The sequence below is a fragment of the Stomoxys calcitrans genome, chromosome 4, assembly GCF_963082655.1.
Source record: "Stomoxys calcitrans chromosome 4, idStoCalc2.1, whole genome shotgun sequence".
Lineage (NCBI taxonomy): Eukaryota > Metazoa > Arthropoda > Insecta > Diptera > Muscidae > Stomoxys > Stomoxys calcitrans.
In genome coordinates this window covers 161656120-161673325 of record NC_081555.1, presented here as the reverse complement: position 1 = coordinate 161673325, position 17206 = coordinate 161656120, and the positions used below count along the sequence as shown (strand labels likewise).

At 38.2% G+C, this 17206-nt stretch overlaps 1 protein-coding gene across 2 annotated transcripts in view; it reads left to right on the top strand.

Moving 5' to 3' along the window:
* LOC106092977 (LIM/homeobox protein Lhx1) overlaps positions 1–17206 on the top strand; it is a 233623-nt gene that overhangs the window by 41322 nt on the left and 175095 nt on the right. The window lies entirely within an intron of this gene.

Sequence of the window (17206 nt, the reverse complement as noted above, 5' to 3'; positions counted from 1 at the left end):
GAATCTTATATATCCTCCACCATGGATCGCATTTCGGTTTATATGACAGCTATATCAGGTTATAGACCGATTTGAACCATTCTTGGCACAGTTGTTGAAAGTCATAACCAAAGACGTCGTGCAAAATTTCATTCCAATCGGATGAGAATTGCACACTCTAGAGGCTCAAGAAGTCAAGACCCAAGATCGGTTTATTCGGCAGCTATATCAAAACATGGACGGATATGGCCCATTTACAATCCCAATTGACCTACGCTTATAAGAAGTATTTGTGCAAAATTTCAAGCGGATAGCTTTACTCCTTCGGAAATTAGCGTGCTTTCGACAGACAGACGGACGGACAGATGGACGGACATGGTTAGTTCGACTTAAAATGTCACGTCGATCGAGAATATATATATTGGGTTGCCCAAAAAGTAATTGCGGATTTTTTAAAGGAAAGGTAATTCATTTTTAATAAAACTTAGAATGAACTTTAATCAAATATACTTTTTTTACACGTTTTTTTCTAAAGCAAGCTAAAAGTAACAGCTGATAACTGACAGCAGAAAGAATGCAATTACAGAGTCACAAGCTGTGAAAAAATTTGTCAACGCCGACTATATGAAAAATCCGCAATTACTTTTTGGGCAATCCAATACTTTTTGGGGTCTCAGACGAATATTTCTAGTAGTAACAAACTGAATGACGAAACTAGAATACCTCCATCCTATGGTGGAGGGTATAAAAATCAGAAAAGCCTATGACAATGTTTGCCATTGTCAAAAAAATAGAAATGGATCAATTTAGTAATTCCAAAATTTCGCCTTTATACAGGGCGTATGATCAATATGTTGTCATATGTGGAGTTTTGCCTTTATACAGGGCGTATGATCAATATTTTGTCATATTTGGAGTTTTGTGTGCTATAGCCTTATTCCCAATTTCCAAATTAAAAGTATCAGAATACATCCTTTACTACAAGTTGAGTACTCTTCTTATACCACTAAAGCTATTCCCCTGATAATCTCTTTATTTTAATGGTCCGCAATCTTTTGAGCATTTGTTGTGCTCTTCTCATTTTGTTTCAGTTTTCAAAAATTTTTTTCTCTTTAAAATGCTTTAAATCTTATTTTCGCACTCATGCAATTGACCATAGAATTTATTATCATCCATAGCGATTGGGCAAACCATGTGTTATCTATAGTGACGCGTTTGAAGAATGACCGCTTAGGCGCTGATATCAATCGTTTATAATTATGCAATTAATATGCAAACAATGTTTTCATTATAAAACGTTGATTTATGTCCTCCATTCAAGTGTGGAAAGTGTGAAATAGATTTTCTTTAACGACAGGCACAGCGTTGATGTTAATCATATGTCAATGCAAGACTATGTCAAATATCTTCGAGACCAAGGGATACATATGTGTATATGCAAATTTGCCTCTGAATATTTCATTAAGGAACAGGGGCAAACTTCTTACACATCGAAGAATGATGTCCAATTTCTGTTTAAGGTCAATGATTAAGGGCCTCCTTTTTATAGACGAGTCTGAACGGCGTACCTCAGTTTGACATCTCTTTGAGAAGTTATTACAAATATAATTTTTTTACACTTTTTTTCTAAAGCAAGCTAAAAGTAACAGCTGATAACTGACAAAAGAAAGAATGCAATTACAGAGTCACAAGCTGTGAAAAAATTTGTCAACGCGGACTATATGAAAAATCCACAATTACTTTTTGGGCAACCCAATATATTGCAAAAAAAGTGATCATTTGTTATCCCATTCTGTTGAAATTTAGCAGGAAGAATTGCCTTATGACTCTAAATACAACTGGTGCATTTTAAAGAAATCGGCCCAGATTCAGATATAGCTGTCATATGTAGATATCGCCAGATTTTCACCCTAAGAGCCACTGCAAGCGCATTGTTTGACCAATCTTGCCAAAATTTTACATAGTGCTTTCCTCGACGACTACCACTTTATTTGAGAAGTTTGCTCGAAAAAGGTTCAGAATTAGATATAGCTCCCATATATACGTTCGCCAGATTTTGGGTAATTTGCCATAAAGTCGCCATTTGTGAACCGTAGTTTTTACAGTTTGAACATATTTGCTCGCCGAGGTCCATCAAAATGGCTTCCGAATTGGATATAGGTCTCACATTGTACTTATAGGGTAGGTGTAGGGTAATATAAAGTCGGCACCGCCCGACTTTTGCCCTTCCTTACTGTTTTTTTCTTTTTTTTTTTTGTTAAATTTGCGAAAAATTTAACTTTGATGGGAAAAATATCAATCGATATTCAGAGAAAAAAAAATAATGATAGTGCCATCGATATTTTGCCAGCTCTACTTCCGACATTCGCACCGAGTACGGTTTATCACTATGAGTTGTTTTGGACTTCTACATATCATTCCAGAATATGCCATATAGGCCAAACTTTGGTTTTGGTGTCTTGAACAGTCGAGTTGAATTAAGTCCCTCTACGTCCGTGCCGAGTTTGATCAAAATCTTACCTTGATCAAAATTGTAACTGCTATGGGTTTATAAATGGTGGTGGTTATCACATACATCCAAGATGGTGGGTATCCAAAGTTCGTCCCCGCCGAACTGCATGCCTTTTCACTGGTTTTCTAACCATTTTCGTTATTTGCCAAATACCTAAAGCTTTATCAGCTATTATTGATCTTTGAATAAATAAAACCCTAGTCAAACAACCCTTTGCTGAGGGAGAAAAAAACAGCCAATTCAAAAAATACAACATAGTAAAGGCGTCACATCGTTGATGGTGAGTAAATGAAGCCAGCCAAGTATGTTTTCCTACGACTTGATGCGAGCATTTTGCTGAACAAACAAATGGCACTTGTAGAAGGCTTTATCGTGAGGTATGTACAAGTGTAGGAGACTATAAGAAATGGTGGTCGTAGCCCAGAAATGGGGAAGGTAGAGTTGGCAAAACTGCCACGCAATGTACAACGGCCAAAGGCATATTTGCCACAAACGACGACAAAAGAAGAAAAATACAAGAGCCAAGTTGTTTTTTTTTTTTGTTCCTTGGTATTTCTTAAAGTATACTTTAGGATTCCTTGCAAACAGCAACCACATGGCAAGAAGAAGAAGAAAAAAGAAAATCCTTAGTGTGAGTATGGTTTTGTTGTTGTTGTTGGAACGATAAAAAAACACACACAGAAACTAAAGAACATGTATCCCAAGAAATATTGTGGCAGCTCAGAAAAGTTTCTTGCTACGCGATAAGCTTGCTGCAAAGTAAACATTTAGACAAAGGAGAGCATTCAAGGCACACATACGAAATAAGACTCGCACACACACACACACACACATACCAATGTCATTTCTACCATAGCTGCCTTACTATATCCTTGTCTTCTTTACTCCAAGAGACACACTGCCAAACATATGCATAAGTACACTACAAGCAGGCAAAGGAAGAAACTTTGTCTTAGGCCAGCAAAAAAAAAAAAAAGAAGAAAAGGAATTACACATGCATAGGAAGAGGAAAGACAGACCGACAGACAGAAAGACAGACAGACAAATGGAAATAGGTATAAAAGGACGGACATTTTAAGACAGCCTCAATAAAACCGCAAAAGCTAAAATGTCGACAATCGTTGTTGTTTCTTCAAACATAAAAAACACAAACACACACACACCCAGCAATAATAAAATGTTGAAACAAACAAAAGCAGTAGAGGCGTACCGAACAACACCAACCAACCAACCAACCAACCCAGCAAAAGTTCTTTGTATGCGCACAAATACCAACTCACACACGCACATATCCTTTGGCATAAATGTGCCTGCCTGGGTGTCTGCGTAGCAAAGGAATTCATTTTGATATGATTTAAATTCAAATTCATTTTCAGCCATTGCAGATGCCACACAGCCTTAAAGCCATTGGTAGGCTAGCAGACACATAGATAGACAGAGAGACATACAGACAGACAATCAGGCCAAGAGAGACATTTGCTTGGATGGATGGACAGACAAAGGGATTTATTTTCATTCGCTTTTATGCAAAAACTTTTTGTTCATCATCATCAGCAGCAGCAGCAGCATCATTGCGTACAAGTGTCATGTACAAACGTTGATATTTGTATCTAATGCTTATTTATTTGGTGATATTTGTCTATGTAAATCTTATTTAAGTTGACAAGTGTGTTTTAGCTGCAATTTTAGTTGTTTTTTTTTTTTCATTTTCATTCTATAAAATATATGTGAAAAATTCAAGTCTAAAGAGCTTTAATCTGTTGATCATCATCAGTTAGATAGCAATAGAAATGTGAAATACGCAATGATGCCGGAGACACTATGATGGCTGTATTATAAAATCCTAAGAAAAAACACTAACTACAGGAGGTTAAGATTAAGGTAATTAGTTGTAGCATATGTTGTCTTTACGACCAGTCCACTCAAAGTGTTATACTGTTATATAGGATGTCTGAAAAGATAGCTACAAACTGTTATATCTTGTATAAACTTGAAATGACAGCCAAATGATATTTGTTTGTTTAAATGATAGCTTAATGTACTATTTTAAAGCCACCAAAAGCATTTGCTGTAGAGTTTTTTTTTGTATAACAGTTAACCAACCTTTCGGTTAACTGTTATACAAAAAAAAAACTCTGTGTTAAACATCTATTTTCGGTTTTTTTTTATCAATCTTGATAATTAAAACCATTTAGAGCTAACAAAAAACTCTTTTTGAGCATATTTTTATACCCTCATCCATAGCATGGGGGTAAACAAATTTCGTCATTCCGTTTGTAACACCTAGAAATATGCGTCTAAGACCCCATAAAATGTTCATATTATTGATGGCCATGACATTTTAAGTCGATCAAGCATGCAAACTTTTCATGGAGTAAAGCTTTGTACAAATACTTTTTATATCCACCACCGTAGGATAGGGAGGTATATTCATTTAGTCATTCCGTTTGCAACACTTCTAAATTTAAATTTCCGACCCTATAAAGTATATGTATTGGGTTCCCCAAAAAGTAATTGCGCATTTTTCATATAGTCGGCGTTGACAAATTTTTCCACAGCTTGTGACTCTGTAATTGCATTTTTTCTTCTATCAGTTATCAGCTGTTACTTTTAGCGTGATTTAGAAAAAAAGTATAAAAAAAGATTATATTTGATTAAAGTTCATTCTAAGTTTTATTAAAAATGCATTTACTTTCTTTTAAAAAATCCGCAATTACTTTTTGGGCAACCCAATATAAGGATTTCGTAAGTAGCACGGAATTCTTAACATAGATTTTCTTTTTCGAGGTTACTTTTTAGAATTTAGAGCGCACAACGTCGTAAAATTCTAAGACGATTTAACGATGTCCGAGTGTCTGTTCGTTTGTCCGTCTGTCCGCCCGTCTGTTGTAATCACTCTACAGCCTTCAAAAATTAAGATATTGAGCTGAAATTTAAAACAGATATGTCTTTTTGATGCACGCTGGTTAAGTTGTTGAACGGGTCAAATCGGACCATATTTGGATATAGTTGCTATATAGACCGATTTTCCTATAAAGGGTCTAACGCCCATAAAAACCTTTTTTTTCAACCGATTTTGCTGAAATTTAAAGCAGTGAGTAGTTTTAGGCCTACCAGTGGTTTATTTTAAGCCTAACGACATCCGACTTAAATATGGATTAGATCGGTCCATATTTAGATATAGCTGCCATATAGACCGATCTCCCGATAAAGGGTCTGAGGGCCATTAAAGCTTTATTTATTACCCGATTTCGCTGAAATTTGCAACAGTGGGTTATTTTAAGCGTCCAGACATTTGACCTCAATATGGATTAGATCGGTCTCTATTTAGATATAGCTGCCATATAGACCTATCTCACGATAAAGGGTCTGAATACCATAAAAGCATTATTTATTACCCGATTTCGCTGAAATTTGGAACAGTGCGTAGTTTTAAGCCTCCCAACATTCGACCCAAATATGGTACAGATCAAACTATATTTAGATATAGCTGTCATTTAGACCGATCTGCCGATAAAGGGTCTGAAGGCCGTAAAGGCCTTATTTATTACCCGATTACGCTGAAATTTGCAACAGTGAGTTATTTTTAGCTTCCCAATATATGAAGTAAATTTGGTTCAGATCGGACAATATTTAGATATAGCTGTCATGTAGAGCGATCTCCCGATAAAGGGTCTGAAGGCCATAAAAGCTTTATTTATTACCCAATTTCGTTGAAATTTGCAACAGTAAGTTTTTCTGAGCCTCCCGACCTCTGACCTAAACATGGGTTAGATCGGTCCATATTTAGATATAGCTGCCATATGGACCGATCTCCTTATAAAAGGTCTTAAGGCCATAAAAGCTTTGTTTATTACCCGATTTCGCTGAAATTTAAAACAGCGAGTTATTTTTAGCCTCCTGATACCCGACCTAAATATGGTTCAGATCGGGCTATTTTTAGATATAGCTGTCATATAGTCTGATCTGCCGACAAAGAGTCTGAAGCCCATAAAAGTTTTATTTTTTAACCGATTTCGCTGAAATTTGAAACAGTAAGTTGTCTTAAGCCACCCAACATCCGACCCAAATATGGTATAGATCGGGCTTTATTTGGATATAGCTGTCATATAGACAGATCTCAAGATAAAAGGTCTGAAGACCATAATAGATTTAATTATTACCCGATTTCGCTGAAATTTGAAACAGTGAGTTTTTCTGAGCCTCACCATATTTTCTTTTACATTAATTGGCTATGACAGAATATTTGTTCCACTAGCCGAACGCAGAATAGCGTTCCAAGCGCCTCGATCTTCTGTGCTCATTCTTAAATCTCTGACACCAAGATTGGAGGTGTCTCCCACCACTTGATCTTTCCATCGGGCTTTTGGTCTTCCCGGTTGGCGTGTACCACCGTGTTTGCCTTCAAAAGACTTCTTTGCTGGAGTTTCTTCATCCATTCTGACAACATGACCTAGCCAACGCAGCCGTTGTATTTTGATGCTTGTAACTATGCTATCGTCGTCATACAGCTCATACAGCTCGTGGTTCATACGTCGCCTATATTCTCCATTAACACAAACTCGTCCATATATTTTACGAAGAATCTTTCTCTCAAATACTCCAAGCATTGCCTCATATTCTCCATTAACACAAACTGTTCCACATATATTACGAAGAATCTTTCTCTCAAATACTCCAAACACTGCCTCATCTGCTTTCATAAATACCCATGCTTCAGAACCATATAACAGCACGGGTAGCATCAGTGTCTTGTATAGTGTAATCTTCGTCTGTCGAGAAGTGGCCTTGTTTCTAAACTGCTTACTTAGTCCAAAGTAACATCTGTTTGCCAGTATTATTCTTTGCTTAATCTCAAAACTGGTGTCATTCGTTTTGGTTACGGCGGTGCCAAGGTAGATAAAGTTACTGACTGTCTCAAAGTTGCGGTTCCCAACTTTCTGCATTTTCTTTATCTGCTCGGTTGTGCAAGGCTTTTTGGGAGTTGAAACCATCCATTTCGTCTTATCCATTTTCACTGACTCTCTTTCGAATCTTTCAAAGGAGAGAGCCTCACCATATCCGACCTTAATAAGGTTCAGATCGTTTTATAATTGGATATATCTGCCAAAGAAACCAATATTTTCTTCTACAAAATTGAATAGTGACATATATATTAGACCACTCAATGTCCGTGCCGAATTTGAGTGCTTAAGTTATCTAATTTTCACCGGATTGTGACGAAATGGGATTTACATATATACCCGAGGTGGTGGGTATCCAAAGTTCGGCCCCGCAGAACTTAATGCATTTTTACTTGTTAAAAGTGTAGGTCAGTTGGGATTGTAATTGGGCCATATCGGTCCATGCTTTGATATAGCTGCCATATAAACCCATCTAGCATCTTAAATTCTTGAGCCACTAGAGGGCGCAATTCTTATCCGATTTGGCTGAAATTTTCCATGAGGTGTTTTATTATGACTTCCAACAACTGTGCTAAGTATGATTCAAATCGTTCCATAGCCTGATATAAAGCGATCTTCCGATTAGAATTCTTAAGCTTCTAGCGGCGCAACTCCAATACAACTTGTCTTACATTTTGCCCGGTGAGTATTCTTGAGCCTCTAGGGGGCGCAATTCCAATACAACTTGGCTTAAATTTTTCCCAAAGGGTTTTGTGTAGTCTCATAACAACTATAACCTGATATAGCTCCCATATAAGCCGATCTCCGATTGTACTTCTTAACCCTGTAGAGGGCGAAATTTTTTTCAAGTTTGGCTCAAATTTTGTGCCACGGCTTCTCCCATGATCTTCAACATACGTGACAAATATGGTCTGGATCTAGCATTTCAAATTCTTGAGCCGCTAGAGGGCCCAATTCTTATATGATTGAGCCTCTAGGGGGCGCAATTCCAATACAACTTGTCTTATATGTTGCCCGGTTAGAATTCTTGAGCCTCTAGGGGGCATAATTCCCGTACAACTTGGCTTAAATTTTGCTCAAAGTGTTTTGTGTAGTCTCATAACAACTATACCGAGTGTGTTCTAAATCGGTTTATAACCTGATATAGCTCCCATATAAACCGATCTGCCGATTTTACTTCGTGAGCCTCTAAAGGGGGATCTTCTGGTCTGAATTGGCTTAAATTGTACAGCATGTCTTCTACTATGGTCTTCAACATTTAATTCATTTATGATCCGAATCGGACTATAACTTGAAATAGCTTCAATAGCTAAGCAATTCTTATCCAATATCCTTGGTTTGCCTAAAATAGATACCAGGTAAAGAACTCGACAAATGCGACTCACGGTGGAGGGTGAAGATTCGGCCCGGCCGAACTTAGCGCGCCTTATTAGTGTCACGGCGTAAAATTTTGGTGTTAAATTTTTTTTTTTTTGCATCTGCGTCTGCCTATGACACCGGACGCCTGGGTTGGAATCCTGGCGAAAACATAAGAAAAAATTTTGAGCGATGGTTATCCTCACCTAATGCTGGTGACATTTTTAGGGTACTATGTCATGTTAAAACTTCTCCCCAAAGAGGTGACGCACTGCAGCACCGTGTAAAAATTCTCTACAATGTGGTGTCGCTCTGCGGCACCGTGTAAAAATTCTCTACAATGTGGTGTCGCTCTGTGGCACCGTGTAAAAATTCTCTACAATGTGGTGTCGCTCTGCGGCACAGTGTAAAAATTCTCTACAATGTGGTGTCGCTCTGCGGCACCGTGTAAAAATTCTCTACAATGTGGTGTCGCTCTGCGGCAAGTCTTTGGGATTCGGCTATAAATCATAGGTCCCTTATCATAGAGCTTAAACTTGTATGGGAAAATTTGCACAAAAAATTGCATTTGCGTTTGAACGTGTATTGGGTGCTGCTTCATCAGTGTCCCTCCGATATGGATATAGTCATTGGTACAGTCTTAAAAGTTAAGTTGCTTTATAGCAATGTTTATGATGGCCAAAATGTGTGGATGAAGAAATTTATTTTTTTTTCTCTTGTCTCCATTTTTGAGTTTGGTTTAAAACTAATTTTCCTTATTTCTCAAAATTATTTTTTTTGAGTGTTAAAAATCCAACGTTTTCTTTCCTTCCCTATTTCTTATTTTCTTCTTCTTCTTAATTTTAGAAAGGTATAAAATGAAATCCATTTCTACAGTGGCCATAGAATTCATCGATTTATTGCTGCAACCAATGCCATTGGTTACCACCAGCCATTCACTCCATTGTTTGGTAGAACATGGTAGTAGCTCAGTGAGAGCAATTATTTGCCATGTTTTTGTTGATTGAAGATCTTTGATGGAAAATTGAATGGTGGACCAAGCATGGGGTAACCAATCTGCATGGTTTAAAGCAGAGACCAAAGCAAAGTAAACAGCAGCCAAAGCACCTTGATTGGCATTGGCGACGGCTATTGAATTTTTTGCAGTGGCACTTACATTTACTTTAGGGAAGGAGACTGTAAAATGGTTGGCCATCATCATCATCATCACTGACGTTCGAGTCATGACAATGATTTTCATGAATTTTAGGATTTTATTTTGTTTTTTTTTAGTAATAGTGGGTATTTTTGTCGTGAGATTCCTCTCAGGTCTCAGTTATATTCTATCATTATTAGAATATTCATCCTTCGCTCCTTGGGGGTTTTTGGAGCAAAGCCCGGCATTTATCTAGCCCTCCATTAAGCCACCCATTTTTTGTGTTTCCAAGCTTTAATGTCTGTTGTCCACACTTTTTTGGAATAGCAGGCAATTGTTAGCCGTGACTGATGATCCTTATGATGTCCGCTGTCAAGATAATGTTTTTATATTAAACAGAAGGAATGAAGGATGGGGAAACGGATGGACGGACAAATTGACAGATGGACGAACGAACATGGCAAAATATTTGAAGGCAAGCAGTTTTAATGTTTACAACCTCAACAAAGGTACACTGGGAAAAACCAAGAGTTTTATTTTTTCTCCAGATGACCAAATAAAATCATGGAGAATTCTCTTTAAGGCGTTTTTTCTACTCAACTTAGTACCATTGGGTTGCCCAAAAAGTAATTGCGGATTTTTTTAAAAGAAAGTAAATGCATTTTTAATAAAACTTAGAATGAACTTTAATGAAATATATTTTTTTTTACACTTTTTTTCTAAAGCAAGCTAAAAGTAACAGCTGATAACTGACAGAAGAAAGAATGCAATTACAAAGTCACAAGCTGTGAAAAAATTTGTCAACGCCGACTATATGAAAAATCCGCAATTACTTTTTGGGCAACCCAATACATGCAAAGGAGCTGTAAATATCTGTTGAATATCTCGCCTTCATGAGTTTTCGTGTTTTTCTTACCCTTTGACCTTTCTTTTGGAGAGGGGAAGATTTCGGAACGTTCCTTTGGGAAGGTTTTCCCTTGGGAAGTCTAGTTTCCTGACCCGCTTTCCTTGGGGGAGTGTAGTTTCCTCAGGGGAAAAGTAGTTTTTTATGCTTTCTATTGGAGAAGAGTATTTTTCTTAGCCTTTCCCTGGAAAAAGGGTAGTTTTCTTATCCTTTCTCTTTGCGAGGGTTAGTTTTTTGAACCTTTCCTCTGGGGAAGGGATTTTTTTTTACCCTTTCCTTGGATAAGTGTAGTATTTTGATCCTTTATCCTAGGAAAAGGTAGATAAGTTAGACTTTCACATGGGAACTGTAGTTTTTCTGTTCTTTCTCTAGGAAAAGAAAAGCTTAGTTTTGTTACCCTTTCTCTTGAAGAAGGTAAGTTTCTTTCTCTTGCAGGAGTGTAATGTTATTGCCCTTTTCCTTCGGGAAGGGTAGTTTTACTAATCGTCCCGTTGGGGAAGGCTAATTTTGTTAACCTTTCCTTTAGAAAAATTTAATTTTGGGGAAGGGAAGTTTTAATAACCTTTCCCTTGGGGCATGGTAGCTTTTTTATGTTTTCCCTTTGGGAAAAGGTAGTTTTCTTACGCTTTTCATAAGGAAAGGGTAGTTTTCTTACCCCTTTCCTTAGGAAAGGGTAGTTTTGTTACCCTTTTTATTGGGAAATGGTAGTTTTCCTTGTGAAAAAGTAGTTTTGTTAGCCTTTCCCTAGGCAAAAGGCAGTTTTGTTACACTTTCCCTATGCAAAAGATGGTTGGGAAAGGGTAGTTTTTTACGCTTTTCCTTAGAAAAAGGTAGTTTTGTTACCCACTTTCCTTGGGAAAGGGTAGTTTACCTGGGGGAAGGGTAGTTACCCTGGGGAAGGCTAGTTTCATTACACTTTTTGTTACCCCTTATTCTGGGGCAAAAGGGGGTTTGTAAGCAGTTTCATTGGTTAAGGGTAGTTCTTTACCCTATCCCTTGGTTAAGGGTGGAGTTTTTAGCCCTTATTCTGGGATAAAGGTGGTTTTGTAAGCAGTTCCATTGGTTGAGGGTAGTTCTTTACCCTCTCCCTTGGTGAAGGGTAGTTTTGTGACCTCCTATTCTGGGGCATAGGTGGTTTTGTTACCCCTTATTCTGGGGCAAAAGGGGGTTTGTAAGCAGTTCCATTGGTTAAGGGTAGTTCTTTACCCTATCCCTTGGTTAAGAGTAGGTTTTTATAGCCCTTATTCTGGGATAAAGGTGGTTTTGTAAGCACTTCCTTTGGATAAGGGTTGTTCTTTACCCTCTCCCTTGGTGAAGGGTAGTTTTGTTACCTCCTATTCTGGGGCATTGGTGGTTTTGTTACCTTTTTTGGGAAAGGGTAGTTTTTTTACCTTTTTTCTGGGAAGAGGGTATTTTTTTACCCTGTCTGTTAATCACCCCTTTGGTTATGATACCCTTTTCCTTGGAAAAGAGTGGTTGTGTTACACTTTTTCCAGGGAAAAAGGTAGTTTTTTACCCATATCATTGGGAAAGGGTAGTTTTGTTACCCTTTTCCTTAGGAATGCGTAGTTTTGTTACCATTTTTCTTGAGAATAGGTAGTTTTGTTATCCTCTCCAAAGGAAGGAGAAGGTAGACTTGTCCACCTTTCCCTTGGTTAAGGGTATTATTTAACCATTGCCTTAGATACTGGTAGTTTTTTACCCTTTAATACGGGGCGGGGGTAGTTTTTTACCCTTTCCCTTGGTTCAGGGTAGTTTTGTTACCCCTTATTCTGGGGCAAAGGTGGTTTTGTTGACCATTCTTTGGTTAGGTGTAGTTCTTTACCCCATACCTTGGATAAGGGTACTTTTTTCACCCCTTATTCGGGGGCAAAGGAGGCTTTGTTGCCATTTCCTTGGTTAAGGGTAGTTCTTTACCCTTTACCTTGGTTAAGGGTAGTTTGTTTTATCTCTTATCTGGGGCAAAGGTGGTTCTGTTACCCATTCCCTTGGTTCAGGGTAGTTTTGTTACCTCTTATTTTGCGGAATAGGTGGTTTTGTTACCCTTGTCCTTGGGAAAGGGTAGTTTCGTTACCCTTTTTCTTGGGAAAGCGTAGTTTTGTAATGCTTTTCCTCGGGAAAGGGTAGATTTTTTACCCTGTTCCTTGGGAAAGGGTAGATTTACTACCCTTTTCCTTGCGAAAGGGGTAGATTTATTAACCTTTTCCTTGCGAAAAGGTAGTTTTGTTACCCTTTACCTTTGGAAAGTGTAGTTTGTTACCCTTTTTCGGGAATGTGTAGTTTTATTACACTTTTCCTAGGGAAAAGGTAGTTTTTAGCCTTATCATAGGGAAAGGGTACTTATGCTACCTTATCATTGGCATAGCGTAGATTTGCCACCCTTTTGATGGCAAAACTACCCTTTTCTTTGGAAAGGGTAGTTTTGTTATCCTTTTCCTTGGGAATGGATAGAGTGTTACCCTTTTTCTTGGGGAAGGGTAGTCTTGTTATCTTTTTCCTTGGAAAGTTTACTTTTCTTTATCCTTTTCCTTTGGAGAGGGTAGATTTTAAACCCTTGTTACCCTTTTTATTGGGAAAGGGTAGTTTTCTTACCCTTTTCCATGGGAAACGCGATCTTCTCACACTTTTCCTTGGGAAACGATAGTTTTCTTACACTTTTCCTTGAGAAAGTGTAGTTGAATTTCCCTTTTCCTTGGGAAGGGAAGTTTTGTTACCCTTTTCCTTAAGGAAGGTTAGGTTTGCTACCCTTTTTATTGGAAAAGTGTAGTTTTGTTTCCCTTGTCCTTGGGATAGGGTGAGTTCGTTTTCCGTCCCTCTGGGAAAGGGTAGTTTTGTTACCCATTCCCTTAGTTACGTGTAGTTTTTACCCTTTAATACGGGGTGGGGGTAGTTTTTTACCCTTTCCCTTGGTTAAGGGTAGTTTTGTTACCTTTATTCTGGGGCAAAGGTGGTTTTGTTGGCCCTTATTCTATGGCAAATAGGGTTTTGTTACCAGTTCCTTTGGTTAAGGGTAGTTCTTTACCCTTTACCTTGGTTAAGGGTAATTTTTAATCCCTTATTTGGGGCAAAGGTGGTTCTGTTACCCATTCCCTTGGTTCAGGGTAGTTTTGTTACCTCTTATTTTGTGGAATAGGTAGTTTTGATACCCTTTTCTTGGTAAAGGGTAGTTTTCTTTCCCTTTCCCATGGGAAAGTTTAGTCATTTACCCTTTTCCATAGGAGAGTGTGGTTTTAAATCCCTTTTCCTTGGAAAGAGGTTGTTTTAAAACCCTTTTCCTTGGGAAAAGATAGTTTTAAAGCCCTTTTCCTAGGTAAGGGGTAGTTTTTTACCCTTTTTATTGGAAAAGGGTAGTTTTTTTACCCGTTTCTTTCCGAAGCTTAGTTTTCTCACCATTTTCGTTGTTAAAAGGTAGTTTTCTTACACTTTTCCTTGGGAAAGGGAAGTTATGTTACCCACTTTCCTAGGGAAAGTATAGACTGGTTACCCTTGTCCTTGGGAAAACGAGGGTTCGTTTTCCGTTTCCTTGGAAAGGGGAAATTTTGTTACTCTTTTCCTTGGGAAACGAAATGGGTAGTTAGGTTAAACTTTTCCTTGGGAAAATGGTATGTTTTTTTTGCTCATTTTTCGAGAAAGGGTAGTTTTCTTACCCTGTTACTAGGGAAATTGTTACCCATTTTCTTAGAAAAGGGTAGTTTTCCTACCCTTTTCCTTGGAAATGGATAGTTTTCTTACACTTTTTCTTGCGAAAGGGTGGCTTTTTACCCTTTTTTTGAGAAAGGGGTAGTTTTGTTACCCTTTTTCTTGGTAATAGCAGGTTTTTTACCCCTTTCATTGGGAGTGTTTAGTGTTTTATCCTTTTCCTTGCAAAAGGGTAGTTTTGTTACCCTTTGCCTTGGGAAAAATAGTTTTTTTTTATACTTTTCCTAGTGGGAAACTGGTTTTGTTACCCTCCCGATTGACATGCATTGAGTCTTGATTGTCTTCTGCTTCTTAAAATATGGGACACTCTGGACATGTCCAAACCTATGTGAGGTCAAATCTTTTGACATTGGAGTTTTTTTTTTTTGAACATATTCAGTCTCGTCTTTATAGTTTGAACTGGTTTCCGGCTAAAGATTTTCTTTTGTTTTTTTTGTTTAGGGTAACCCCATGCAAAAATGGTTTCTTTAACATTTCATTGGGTTGTTGGTCATACTTATCGTCCATAGATAATGAGAATTTGCCTTGATTGGTATGCAACGTATGCTGGGTCGCACATTGGGGGTTTTGGGCCTTTGCTGCTGCTGGTGCTGTTGTTGTGGTGTGATGGTAGCCATCAAGCCATTTCCAGCCCTGCTTCCATGTTTAGCATAGAGATGAACTAACTAAGATGGAGCAGGCACTGAGTGAGTGGAGCCTGCAAAAGGATGTGAATATGGTTGATTGTGCTTCTTCTTCTGCTTCTTCTTGGTGGTGTGGCTCTGATGGTGCTGTGATAGCGCAACTAAAGCTGTAATGGCCATGAAGCTGCTGTTGTTGTCTGGTGAAATTCTGGCTTTTACATTTTAGTCACGTTTCACTGAAGTCCAATACCCAGCCAAACATTACCATGGCTTTGTAGATGATGCAGAAGTCGCAGAAGAAGAAGACTATGTTGGACGAGAGAAAAAAAAGCTATGGCACGTAATGTTGATTTCTGCTGATATATATATTTTTGCTCCCTTCATATCTTCTGCTCTTACGCCTCATATTGCAAAGGGGCAGTCATCGTCATCGTAGTCGTTCTTCAAATCCATTCAAGTGAATGACTCGTTGGCTGGATTGGGGCAGAACGAATAACAACCAACCTAAAGTCCCACAATGATGTTTGAGCGGGGGGTGGTCATACTTCATGCAAGGTGGCCAGCAAGGGGCGGAGGGCCTAGAATAATTTTGCCATAAAATGAAAGATGTTGAAGCCCATCACCATGGCACAGCAGCGGCAACATCAGCACTACCAAAAAGTTGAAGACGAGGAGTTGTTTTGGTAAAAATGGGTGGATTACATTACATTTCTTCGTTGGTTTCTTTTTTTTTCATCTCTGAATGGATTCTATGGTGGGGATCTTATGAATCGACAACACCAACAATGGCTACATTTCGAGATATGATATGAAAAAAAACATAAAGAAGCTGCTTCTGAAGCTGCCGTGCTGCTGGCAAACAGCATTGTGGAAATGGTAAATGCTGTCTGTGTGTAAAGCATACCAAGGAAAAATCAAACCAAACAAATCTCGAAAGGAGGGTACCTACAAACAAGTCAACTTGCAAGCAAATAAAAGGCAAGCAGAAGCAAAAAACAAAGGGAAAGACAGACGGACGGACAGACAGCCAGGCACGGCGACGAACAATTGACTATAGCAGCAATGACCACAAACCCCCCCGTATGCTAGTGCCGGAGTTTGCTGTAATGGCAGCCAAGAAAGAACAGCCACAGATCCATGACAAAATATGGCCGCTATTGGAAGAATGGCCAAACAACCAACAACCAAAGGCTTCATTTGCCACTACACTACAAAAAAAAAAAACTCGAAAAAAAAAAGAAAATATGGACATGCATGTGAATGTTGGTTGTTTTTGTTGTATGTGGCTTGTGGTACGTGTTCTGGTCAAAGGGGAGCAAAAGACTTGCGCTGAAACTTCTTGGAATACACAGAAGCATAGCCGCCTGTATAAAGGAGGAGTCACTCATTCATTCCCCCAATGGACAGGAAAAACATTCACAAACACACACAGAGACAAGAGAAAAAAAAAACGACATAAAGATCATGAACTTGAGATTGTTCATGGTACAAAAAAACAACTACACAACAAATACCTCATAAGCTTCAATATGAAAGTTTCCCTGCTCTGCCTTCTCAATGTCTTTTCCTTCGTTTTCACCCATAACCAAAGGCAAGAACCTGAGCCATCATCTACCAGAAGACTTTGTTGTTGAATTATGACTTTTCTTGATGATGGAAGCAAAAGAAGAAGAAGAAGCAGAATATCGAAAAAAAAAAAACAGCAGCGTAAAAGATTTTTCACACGAAACACCGCAGCCATGGAAATTCAGCAACATTAGGGTTTTTTTTTTCTTTTTTTTTTTTTTTTTGAAATAAAGAGCCAATTCCCAACGAAAAGCTGTGCATCAACAGAATTTCTCTAGAAAGGCAAAGATAAGAGGAAAACGGGGGGGAAGGCAAGGATGCCAGTGTTGCCCGGCTTTGAAAAATACTTAAAAAATCAAAGAAAAACCAAAAATTTTAAATTTTGAGCAAAATTATGAAAATGAAGTTTTAGAAAATTTTTCTATAAAAGCAAAATCAATCCATTCTTGTATGACTTCTCTTTTTGGTTGTTTCATTTCATTGTTGAACTTTTTTGTCCAGCTCAAGGTTTCGTTGGGTTTGTATTAG